The sequence below is a fragment of the Sphaerodactylus townsendi genome, linkage group LG04 (assembly GCF_021028975.2).
Source record: "Sphaerodactylus townsendi isolate TG3544 linkage group LG04, MPM_Stown_v2.3, whole genome shotgun sequence".
Taxonomy (NCBI): domain Eukaryota; kingdom Metazoa; phylum Chordata; class Lepidosauria; order Squamata; family Sphaerodactylidae; genus Sphaerodactylus; species Sphaerodactylus townsendi.
Window position 1 is genome coordinate 24,112,058 of NC_059428.1, and position 13,001 is coordinate 24,125,058.

Genomic DNA, 13,001 nt, shown 5'->3' on the forward strand with positions numbered 1-13,001 from the left:
TATTGTCATTCTTCAAATCCACGGCCTCTCAGGCATTGCCCTTCAAAGCTAATTCCACTTATAAGAGGAGTTTCCCAAAGTGTCTTTAAAGACTCACACTTTTGCAAAACCATGGCTCATAAAACCTCTATGGTTTCACTGGCTTTGGTCACACAAACTTCTGTCCCCATTTGCAGCTACCATTATTGGGTTCTGGTCATACTGTGGCCACCAGACATACATTGTGTAACTAGCCTGAATCAGTGATTACTAACATCTTCAGTGGGGAAGAGAAGGAAGAAGCTAATGTATTTCTGTGCTGTTTCCCCCACATTTATATAACATGGAATGTAAACATAATTGAAAGCAAAGTAAAACATGCACGTGTAAAAAATCAAAGACAATTAAAGGTGGCTCTTAAAAACAAGAAGAAGAAGAAGAAGAAGAGGAGGAGGAGGAGGAGGAGGAGTTTGGATGTATATCCCCCCTTTCTCTCCTGCAAGGAGACTCAAAGGGGCTTACAATCTCCTTGCCCTTCCCCCCTCACAACAAACACCCTGTGAGGTAGGTGGGGCTGAGAGAGCTCCGAGAAGCTGTGACTAGCCCAAGGTCACCCAGCTGGCGTGTGTGGGAGTGTACAGGCTAATCTGAATTCCCCAGATAAGCCTCCACAGCTCAGGCGGCAGAGCTGGGAATCAAACCCGGTTCCTCCAGATTAGATATACGAGCTCTTTACCTCCTACGCCACTGCTGCTCCTGTTCTCCAAAGTACACAAGAACTGTTCTCCAAAGTACATACATTCCCAGACCATGAAGCACTTTATAGGTAAGTGCCAGCCCTTTGCACAGAGCCAGGATGGTGCAGTGGTTTAGAGTAGCAGACTCTAATCTGTAAAACTGGGATTGATTCCCCACTCCTCCTCACGAAGTGTCATAGTTCTCTCAGAATTCTTTCAGCTCACACAGAGACAGGCCATGGCAAATCACTCCTGAAAGGGGAAGGAAAAGGGGAAGGGAGGCCATCAAGATGGCTACATTACTCCAGTTGCTGTCCTTCACTACAGGCCTGGCAGAAAAGCTCTGTCTTGCAAGCCTTGCAAAATTGGGGTAAGTTCCATAGGGTCCTGGTCTCATTTGACAGACCATATCACCAGTTTGAGGTCAGGACTGAAAAGGCCCTAGCTGAGGACAGAATGATGTTTTTGGGGCCAGGGACCACCAGTAAGTTGTTGCTAGTGGAGCATAAAGCTGTCTGAGGCTGCAGCATTTGGGACTCTTTAGTTTGGAGAGGAGACGTCTGAGGGGGGGGGGCATGATTGAAGTCTATAAAATTATGCATGGGTAGAAAATGTCAACAGAGAGAAAATTTTCTCTCTTTCTCACAATACTAGAACCAGGGGGCATTCATTGAAAATGCTGGGGGGAAGAATTAGGACTAATAAAAGGAGACATTTCTTCATGCAACGCGTGATTGGTGTTTGGAATATGCTGCCACAGGAGGTGGTTATGGCCACTAACCTGGGTAGCTTTAAAAGGGGCTTGGACAGATTTATGGAGCAGAAATTGATCTATGGCATCTTGGTATCTTGATCCTCCTTGATCTGAGATGGCAAATGCCTTAGCAGACCAGGTGCTCAGGAGCAGCAGCAGCAGAAGCAGGCCATTGCTTTCACGTCCTGCATGTGAGCTCCCAAAGGCACCTGGTGGGCCACTGCGAGTAGCAGAGTGCTGGACTAGATGGACTCTGGTCTGATCTAGCCGGCTCTTTCTTATGTTCTTATGATACAGGAAGCTCTCCAATTTTGCATTCAGGCTGATAGTTGCCTATCCCTACCTCATAGTCTTGTTGTGTCAGCAAGACTGTGGTGCATTCTGTTTGAAAAAGATCACACATGGAAAGTTCTTAAAAATAGACCAAACTGCAATAGGAACTTCTCTGTGGAGTCATAATCTCCAGATTCTGTTCCCTCCCCTAAAATGACATTTGGTTAAAATGGTTCTATTAAAAGCTACAAGTTGCAATGCTTTCATTTTAAAGAAGCACATTATTTCTCTGTGTGAGATGCAGAAATTTGTGTGTCCTTGTGGGATTTATATGTGTACCTGAGACTGAGGTACAAATGTAAGGTAAAATTTCACAGACACAAAGATTGCTTCGTCAAAAAAAGAAAAGGCTGAGAGAGCTGGAATGTTCCTTGGAATTGTCACTGTCCGCAAGCAACTAATGGGCTAGCAACTCATCTAAGTTGGCATGCCAATTACCTCCAAGAAAGAAGGTCAAGTGGTAAAAGCAGAATGAAATTACTGTTGACATGAATGGGTGCAGTTTGCCTGAAATCAATGGAACCAAGCCAGTAATGAATCTGGCTTCATACATCTTCCCTGTCATTTTTAAAAGGATTTATGCTACACTGTTGGCTCAGGATGAGCCAACAGGGTGAGCCAACAGAAGCTAAACATACAGTGACACAAGGTGTTGAAGAGCTCTGCTGTTTTAGACAAGTGGTCTATCTAGTCCATCACAGTGGACAACCAGTTGTCTTAAAGAGCCAACAAACAGGATATCGTGGCCATGGCCTTCCCCTGATGTCAACTCCTAGTACTGGTATTTAAAAGTTGACTGCTTCCAGCTACTCTCAAAACTGCCTCTGGATGTAGAAATTCCCTTTAGTCATCATGGATAGAAGCCATTGATGGACCTCTGCTTCTTGATATGAGTGAACATATATGTCTGAGTGTGTCCTTTTAATCCGTGAGTATGGTCTGGTCTATTAATTACACACCAACATAAGTGATCCCAGATATAAGCTCCTAATGAGAGAATTATGGCCCGATCCTGGGGGATGGGGGGATGAATGGAGTTGTGAGGATAGCGAGGTCCAATGCTGGCAGGTTTTCTCTCTGCAGGGCACTTGCCCTGGTGGAGGGGCAAAGTTGCTGGCAGACACGGAGCTAGCTGGGGCATTCCAACATTAGGCAGTTTCCACCCCAGCTTTGCCTTCTGAGACACTGGAACCGGGGTTTGACTTATGCCACTGTTTTGGAGATAGTTATTATACCTGCCAGGCTTTTCGGTGTTGGGAGGAGTTTTTGTTGTTGTTTGCCTCTCCAAGTTTCTGAAAAGCCTTTTGGAGGAGGCACGGCAGCGCTGCAGTGGTGCTGCCCTTGGCTGCCCCAGGGGTCTGGATTGGGCTGCACCTGTTGGATGATGAGATAGCTCACCTGATGAGGGGCCATAACTCACCAAGAGATTTCCAATCTCTGACATCTCTTAAAGGATCCCAGACAACAGATGGTAGGAAAAAATATACCTTTGTCTGAGGTTCTAAAGAAGTGCTGCCTGTTAAAATAGACAATATTGTGCTGGATGGTCTGATCTAATATACAAGCGGAACTCTCAGGTCCCAGAGTCTTGCTACTGAAAGGAACCTTATAGACCAGGGGTAGGGAACCTTTAACACTCAAAGAGCCATTTGGACCCGCTTTCCATGGGAAAAGAAAACACTTGGAGCTGCAAATAATTTTTGACATTTAAAATAAAGATAACACTGTATATATTGGGTTTTTTTCACCTTTTACTCCGCTCATTCCTGGAGAAGGCATGGATGCGCCCCTCCCGCCCTGCGCTGCCTGCCAGGAATTGCTTAGTGCCCAGGCAAGGATAGAGACCAGCGGCTCAATGCCTTTGCCAGCCGCCCGGGCAAGCACCCACCCCGCTCAATGGGGCAGGCGAGAGGGGAAGCCTGCAGCGCGGCCCAGCTGGCTGTGGGCAGTTGGTGCGCCTGCCCTGCTGCCTGGAGGGCGGGCAAGGATGGGGCCAGCAGCTCGGCTCGTGGAGCCGCAGTGCAAGGGCAGAAGAGCCGTATGCGGCTCTCGAGCCGCAGGTTCCCTACCCCTGTTATAGACCATCCAAGTCCAACCCTCAACATTCTCAACAGCATTCTTAACAGGTGGCTGTCCAGCCTTTGTTGAAAGCCCTCCAGCGAGGTACAGCCTACCACTCCCTGGCAGATAAAATAACTATCTCCTCAGCCTTGGTGTATCATTGCTGTTGATACCATAGTTCCACATCACTGTTTGTTCTAGCAGCCACCAATACAAATAAAACTAAGTATTTATGCAGTATGACATGTCTCTCCCTCCAGTCCACTGCATTGACAAGGACCAATGGTAGATTTTTAGAGTGGAGTGGTCGTGGCTCAGTGGCAGAGAATCTTCTTGGCATGCAGACAGTTCTAGGTTCAACCACCAGCATCTCCAGCTAAAAGGAGCAGAAATAGGAGATGTGAAGAACCCGCAGTTTTACCAATTCATTTTTTCCCCATCTTTGTTTTAATTTTGGCAGTATAAGCAGTCACCTGTAAAAATATTACCTCCATAGTACCGGAATGCATATCAGAATGTCTGTGGGAGGGCAGCTCTCATCCATATTGTTGGCTTACAGCAATGGTTTTCAAACCTCATTCAGGGGAATGCAAGTGTTCTCTGGAAGCCTTCCCACGATGTCAGGCCTATTTGCCAGGGTGCTCACTTTGTTTGAACATCCTTTTAAGAGCACAACCACAGGAAGTGGTCATAATCTCATAGCCCCTCCTTGGACTGAGTCAAAATGTTTATCTATTAAGGTCAGTATTACTTGTTCTGACTGTCAGTGGCTCTCCAGAGCCTGAGGTACCAAAACCTTTGCATCATTTGATCCTTTCAACCAGAGATCCCTATTTACCAACTGAGCAAATTTAGGCCCTGGCCATTTTTTTAATGATATCACCATCCTTATACGTTCTGTAATGTGATAACTGATTTATGTAGAAGAAGAAGAAGAAGAGTTTGGATTTATATCCCCCCTTTCTCTCCTGCAGGAGACTCAAAGGGGCTTACAATCTCCTTGCCCTTCCGCCCTCACAACAAACACCCTTTGAGGTAGGTGGGGTTGAGAGAGCTCCGAGAAGCTGTGACTAGCCCAAGGTCACCCATCTGGTGTGTGTGGGAATGCACAGGCTAATCTGAATTCCCCAGATAAGCCTCCACAGCTCAGGCGGCAGAGCTGGGAATCAAACCCGGTTCCTCCAGATTAGATACACGAGCTCTTAACCTCCTATGCCACTGCTGCTCCTTGTGTGATAACGGGATTTTGTAATAATTTTTTTAAAAGATCCTTTTAACTGGAGCTGCTGGGGATGGAACCTGGGACCTTCTGCATGCAAAGCAGATGATCTACCACTGATCCTCAACCATTACCCATATGTTTTATGTTGTACTCTCAGTTCAAGCATGGTGAGGTTACGCTCTAATAAACCCAGAGAAATATTCTCCAAGAACTGCCTATTTCACTTGTAAACAACTCCCAGAATCCTTTGCAGCACAAAACTGACAATTCGGCAAGGAAAGGGCTCTCTGGGAGTAGAACATTTGAAACCCATTGACTTAGAGTGATTACCAGTTTTGCAAATGGGTATTTTTCAGACCACAGGATGCATATTTGTATTGAGCATCCAGTGCATATTGGCTTACTGGCATCGGACACAAAATCCTTCAAGGATGAGCACATGGAAGATTACAGTAATTCACTGGTGTCTCCTTGCAAACCCCTGAGACATGAGATTCTTCAGTTCAACCTTTGTTTAAAGTCTTGAAAAATAATGGTTATTAATGATCAAGGGTCCCCTTGTTAAGGACAATAGGCATTCACATGAAATCTCAGCACTAGTCCGTACGTCTGGTGATTTCCCCCCATGCACAGTAGAATAATGCCAGGTTGTGAGACCCTTATTTATCTACTTATTTGATCCAGTTCCCATATAAATTACAGCCTAGATGTGCAGGTAAGCTTTATTTGACTTGTAAACATTGTATAGCGAGCTGATGTTATTTCAAGAATGCGCCACCTGATTAATCTGTTTCAGGTAGATGTGACATATCATTCCACGAAATTTCAAGATGAAGTGTTTGGAATGGAACAGCAGATGTTAAGAACAGCTAAATCCCACTGAGGTCAATCTAAAACCTCAATTATTACTTTTCTTCCCAAAGGAGAATCACGGCTGCTTATACAGCATCATTGTCTCCGCCTCCATTTTATCTTGATGAGAATCTGTGAGGTACATTAGGCTGAAAGAGACTGGCCAGCCTAAGGTCACCCAAATCATTTCCAATGGCTGAATGTAGATTCAGTTCTGAGTCTCTCAGATCCTAGACCCAGGGGTCCCAAACCTCTTTTAGCCAGCAGGCATCTTTGGGTGATGGTTACAGACACAAAATGACTGCCATGGGGCGTGGAGCCAACCACAAAATGTCATAGAGTAAGTTACTCCCAGGCTACAGACTTCCTTGTGACTCACATACCAGGCTACTCTTTTCAGAGGGCCTCACCTTTTGACCTCACAGTATATATACTCCACTTGCTTTCCATTCCTACTATCAGATCCTCTGAAGATGCCAGCCACAGATGCAGGCGAAACGTCAGGAGAGAATGCTGCTAGAACATGGCTATACAGCTCGGAAACCACACAGCACCCCAGTGATTCCGGCCGTGAAAGCCTTCGACAATACGTCAAAGAGTAAGGCTATCTATAATTCTGACAACGTTTAAAGTTGGCATATCCATGGTTGTTGTTATTTCAGGAAAAAAGCTCTGCTTAACAGGTTGCCTTTTCTTAAATACCAACAAAGTATATCTATTGAGCTAGTTAAAAATGTCTTCATTTTGCGACATATAACACAAATGGAAGGGAAATGAAAACATGTTTCTTCTCCTGTCCTTTACATTAACCCTTCTCTCTTGAGCACCACCATTTTTAATTTGCATTATTGTGAGCACTGACAGCTGGTTTCCTTTCTCCCCCTTCCCAGCAGCCTCTAAGCAGGAAAACTGTGTCCCGGTTGTGTGATGATGACCACCTTGCTGGACCCAGTAGCATAGCAAGGAAAGCTATGCAAGAACTTATGGGGGGGGGTGCCTCAGGTTCCCCTGTATCCCCCTCTTTCTTCTTCATGGCAAATCTGATATCCTTTCCCCTTTTCCTGCCTCTTCCTCCCCTATCTACCAGCCTACCTTTTATCTCTCTCACAACTTAAGCTATATTTATTACCAATTTACTTCCTTTATGCTCTGTTTCTGTAGAATGGAGACCCAAAGAGGCTCACACGACTCTCCCATCCTCCATATTATCTTTATAACAATGCTGTGAGATAGGATAGGCTGGGATTCGGTGTCCACTTCAGAGCAGTGATTCAAACTTGTGTCTCCCAAATCTCCATCTAAAGATCTAATGACTACATCATGCTGGCTTTCATGGGGTAGCTGTTGTTGAACAGTAGCAAACAGCCAGTCCTGGGTGAGTCATGCAAGTAGGGTTGTCAGGCATTGCTTGGTAACTCGCAGGAGAGTTGTGCCAGGGGCTGCATTTCCACCTGTGGCACTATGTCCCTTCAGATAAAAAATATAAAGAGCCCATATCATTGAAGCTACTGGGTTGTATTCAAAAGAAGTGCAAGCAGAGGTCACATAGTGAAGTTTTCCTACCTTCCCCTGTTCCTGTTGGTCATCTAGCCCTGCCCTTTAATGGCCTACATCTCAGAGGACCTCTGAAATTATGCTGATAGCAAGTATGGTCTGCAGTGGGAGAGAGGAAAGGAGTACAATCTACCACTTCTATCACTGGGAAATGATTGCACAATACAACCAAATGCCAACATTAAAATATTTGTCCTTCAAGAGTTCAATGATTTTCTCATTCATGTTGAGTTGTGGAGACAGACCTATAGAGGGCAGTGGAAGTTGCCACTATCTCAGTGGCCACAGATGAGAAATTATGGTTTATAGCAATTGTAAAAATTTATTCAATTCCATAGGTTCTTATACTGAAAAATCTTGGAGTGTTTCCAACAGAAATGTTTTGAAACTTCTCCCTGTTGGAATTCCAACGTATCTATCTATCTTGCTGCTTTGCTGTTTCCAAACATCTGTTGCTGATGTCATTATTAGAGGTTGATAGATGATATAAGACACAACAAGTGTGTATTTTAATAAGTGTGGTTGGCAGCCCCATTTTTTTCTGAAACATAAGGAACATTCTTTTAGTTGGAGAAAAGATGGTAAACATTACACAACACTCACTCCTGTCCTTTGGGTTAGATTTGGAACTCTATTCATTTTTCAAACAGCATTTGGTTATTCCAAAGTGCTTAATTCTGTTTAACTCAGTAGCGGAACCCTTATACATTAGCATAACTGAGAACACTCTACTGGTCCTTAGCTACTGGTTCAAACTATAATCATCCAACACTAACATGGACATATATTGCAATTTAACATTATTATATAATGTGGTTTAAGGAGGTTTTATGGATTATATAGGTTTATTTTCATTTTAATTCTGTACGATAAACTGCTCTGATAGCTTTTCTGCCAAGTAATACAGAAGGTTAATAAATCATTCATTCCTTGAGTGCTTTCCTTTTATGGTCTGTCTCTCTACCAATGCACTTTTTAAGTCAAGTTTTAGCAGATGGATGCTACTAAAAGAAGGAAACAGGGCACATGATCCAGGAGTCCATACTTTTGTTCAAGTATGATTAAAATGCTTAACCATCCTGCCAACATAATGAAAATGGGTGAGATGTTCACAGCCTATAAAAACCACCTGCTCCGACAGGTGTGAGCGCCAGATGTTGCTCTAAGTGAAAGGTGATAAAAATGATTATCCCACTCTTATTATAAACCCGGGTAGTTAAAATGGTGGGGATGGGGTGGAAAAGTACCAGTAATTAGGAGGTCCATAACTATTATGCAAAACTTGGGTTTTGGCTCGACTTTCAAAGCCATTTGTCCTCTAGAGAAAGTATGATCAGTGTCTACGTTTTCTTTGGCAAAGTTATTCATGAAGGCAAGCAGCAGGCAGCTAGCTAGCTTGGATGACACGTCAGTCAATCAGACAGGCTGAAGATCTTCCAAATACACAGCCCTCATTACTGCAACAGCTTGAGAACTTCATCATCAACAGGTCAAACTATATTCACTGAAACTGGTAAATCACTGCATTCTTAGATGTATGTACTTGGAAGTTGTCCCCATTAATATCAGTGAAACTTGTTTCTAAATAGCTATGCTTAGAATAACATTTCCAAGATGGCAGAGGCAATAGGAGTTGAATTTTTCAGCCATCTTGCATATTTCTTGGTAAACTTTTAAGACTCAATTGAAAAATTTGGCACATTGCAATGTGCCCTCAGGTCCAAACGTTTATGTTCACAACTGAAACAGCACAGAAAATGCAATTCATGTTGACTTCTAAATACGAAACTTTGTACAGTACAGTACAGTAAACCTTTATTAGGCATAAACAATTCTGCATACAGTATGTTCGTATCATAGACAACAATACAACGAGGAATCCAATGCACTAAGTTAGGATGAATTATGCACAAACTTTCTGGAGACCTATTGTGATATCCATATGCTAATTAAACCCAATTTAAATGACTTCTCATGTTTATTACAATGATTTGAGCCTCAGGCATTAAATCAATGTAATTTAGATGATTTGATACATCGAGGGACACGTTTTAGTACCGTCTTTGAGATATTACTTCCGCTAGATATGTAGCGACCTTAAAGGTTATCTCAGAAGATACATCACTAAGTAAATACTTCACTACATAAGCTGAAGGCAAATTTGTTTTAGCTTTAATAATCGGGGTTATATAGTGACTGACTACTGTAACGCAGAGTGTAGCTGACATTCTAGGAGGATATGCTGTATTGTGTCCATGGCATTTACAGAGCATGGGCATCGTCTGTCAGCGAATAAAACACCTTGAAATCTCCCGATTGTAACTTTAGAAGGAAAGGCGTTTACTCTGGCAAGCATAAATTCTTTCCGATGAGATGGACTGTTGAGACTAGAGAAGTATTTTGCTATCTTCCCATGTAGGATGGGTAGGTTTAAAAAATCTGGGGAACATACTGCAGGTTGTACTGGGACTGAAGGGACTGAAATTCCATATCAATCAGTCTTTGGCTGAGCAATCTAAATATATATTCCTCGTTAAGAGGTTCAAGAAATTCCAGAGAGAATCCTAGAGTTCTTATTTTGGATTCAATATGGAATAACCAGGATATGCTCAGTCGGTCAGATTTAAAATAGGAGAATAACAAATTTTCCTTTACCCTAAAGAATATTTTTAGCCAAAATTTAAAAAGCATAGTCCAAGCTTTCGTTTCAATAGAGTGTATGCCCAGTTCTGCATAGATCACCCTATTTGGGACCAGTGGCGTATCTGCCTAGGGAAAAGGGGTACCCCTTGTCCCCGGGAGCCACTCTTCTGGTCATGTGGGGGGTGCAAAATCGCCCCCCCCACGTGACCAGGAAGTCCTGCTGGGGGGGGTAGTGGGCACCCTAGACCTTGCCCATGTCCATGGTGACATGGGTGGGATTGAGGGCAATGGAGGTGGAGCCAGGGTGGTGGGGGTGGCAGAGCCTAGGGGGCATCCTGGAGACAATTTGTCTCTGGGCACCATTAACCCCTGGTACGCCTCTGTTTGGGACACATTTTGGAACACCCAGGATTTTCTTGTAAAAGGAGGACTGTATTTTCTCGATATTAAAGTCAAACTCCTGTAGCCAAAGTTGTGAACCATACAAAAGGGATGAAATTATTTTTGCTTCAAATATTCTTACAGCAGCTGGAACAGTTTGGTTGCCTTTGGTGTAAAAGAATTGCGTAATTAAGGAAGCTGAGCAGCTAGCAGTTCTAATTACTTTTGCTTTTTGTTTGGACCATTGAAGTTTATGCTGGAAAACAATACCAAGATAATTGAATTCCTTAACTTGTATGAGCAAGTTGTTACGATAACCCAATTTTGCAGTATGAAACTTTGTTCATGGAGACTCCCATTTATTCCTGGGAGTTTAACAGTTTTATTTTCCTATTTCTACTGCACCTTTTCAACCCAATTACATTATACCCCAAGGACTGTAATTCCAAAGTGGAATGGACTGGCAGAAAATCTCCACCAGTCAATGCAATTAGCAGGTCTGTGGATGACTGGTTGAGCTATGGGAGGGACAGCCCCCCCCCCCCCCGATTCTTTTGGCAAAAAATCCAAACTTCACATACAGGGGTCAGTGCTATCAGTCACAGACCAGGAAAGGGATTTGGGCGTCTTAGTTGATAGTTCCATGGGAATGTCAACTCAATGCATGGCAGCTGTGAAAAAGACAAACTCTATGCTGGGGATAATTAGGAAAGGAATTGATAATAAAACTGCAAAGATTGTCATGCCCTTATATAAAGCAGTGGTGCGACCGTACTTGGAGTACTGTGCTCAGTTCTGGTCGCCACATCTCAAAAAGGATATCAAAGAGATAGAAAAAGTGCAGAGAATCTTGATCCTCTTTGATCTGAGATTGCAAATGCCTTAACAGTCCAGGTGCTCGGGAGCAACAGCCACAGAAGGCCATTGCTTTCACATCCTACATGTGAACTCCCAAAGGCACCTGGTGGGCCACTGCGAGTAGCAGAGAGCTGGACTAGATGGACTCTGGTCTGATCCAGCTGGCTTGTTCTTATGTTCTTATGTTCTTAAGGGCAACGAGGATGATTGAGGGACTGGAGCACCTTCCTTATGAGGAGAGGCTGCAGCATTTGGGACTGTTTAGTTTGGAGAGGAGACGTCTGAAGGGGGATATGATTGAAGTCTATAAAATTATGCATGGGGTAGAAAACGTTGACAGAGAGAAATTTTTCTCTCTTTCTCACAATACTAGAACCAGGGGGCATTCATTGAAAATGCTGGGGGGAAGAATTAGGACTAATAAAAGGAAACACTTCTTCACGCAACACTTTCTGCACGCAAGAATTACGACTAATAAAAGGAAACATTTCTTTACGCAACACAAGTTTCACTTGCATCTTTAGAGGCATATCATGATAAAATGACCGATGGAGAGAAACACATCTTACCATGACATACCTCTGAAGATGCCAGTCATAGATGCTGGCACAACATTAAGAGTAAAAACTACCAGATCATGGCCACACAGCCCGGAAAATTCACAACAGCCAAACAAACAAGTAAATAGGCCCTGAGCATGGATCTCTGATAAGAACATTTAATGAGTAGCAATCACTTGGGTAATGAAAAGGGAAGAGCAACAGTTTTCCCCATGCTGTTGACTCTCCTTTAAGAAGAGCAATGTTTCATTACTGCTACTCAACATTCTGGAGTTTTTAACCATTAATTTTAATTGTTTTTTGCCTGAGAGGCACAGCCACAATAGAACAGAATACAATGCTATAAATGCTTATGAAATTCCATGAAACCAACTCAAAATACATTAACACTCAGCAATAACACTTTATAGTCCTTCAATTTCTGTATCTATAATGAAGTCATAATTCTTCTAATAAGAAGCATTTTGAAAAATCAAGATTCTGAGGTTATTCTTGCAAGAAATCTTTTTTTCTCTTACCAAGAGTATACTAATCAGTAAATGTAATTGTGTGTCATGGCTAGGTAGGTCCTTAGGGAATATCTACCCTACAAGTGTAAGTGATTTAACTATCAAATCCACTTCTTAGGGAGTACTAGTTCTATTGAAGGCAAAATATGGATCTCTTTCAGAGAATATTTAGCTCTTTCAACAAACTATACTTCCCAGGGTTCTTTGAGATAATCCATACTAGTTATGCCAGTACAAGGTAATCTAGAGAAACACATCTTACCGTTAACATGCCTCTGAAAATATTAGGAGCAAAAACAGCCTGGAATACACACAACAGTCATTTGATTCTGGCTGTGAAAGCCTTCGACAAAACATTAATCTAGAGATGTCATATATTTTACACAGATTTTCTCTGTCCATTGATACTTCAGGTCACAAGGGAGCAAGAGGGCTTCTAAAACTATATGACATCACTGCCCCTCCCCATTTCTCCCAATGCTGCTGCTACTGGGAAAGAGCAGCTATTTGACCATAGGTAAGCCTAACCTTTGGAACATAACCAATTTCCAGAAGCCT

The 13,001-nt window shown here is 43.0% G+C and overlaps 1 protein-coding gene across 2 annotated transcripts in view; it reads right to left on the reverse strand.

Moving 5' to 3' along the window:
• PDGFD (platelet derived growth factor D) overlaps nucleotides 1–13,001 on the reverse strand; it is a 194,398-nt gene that overhangs the window by 15,103 nt on the left and 166,294 nt on the right. The window lies entirely within an intron of this gene.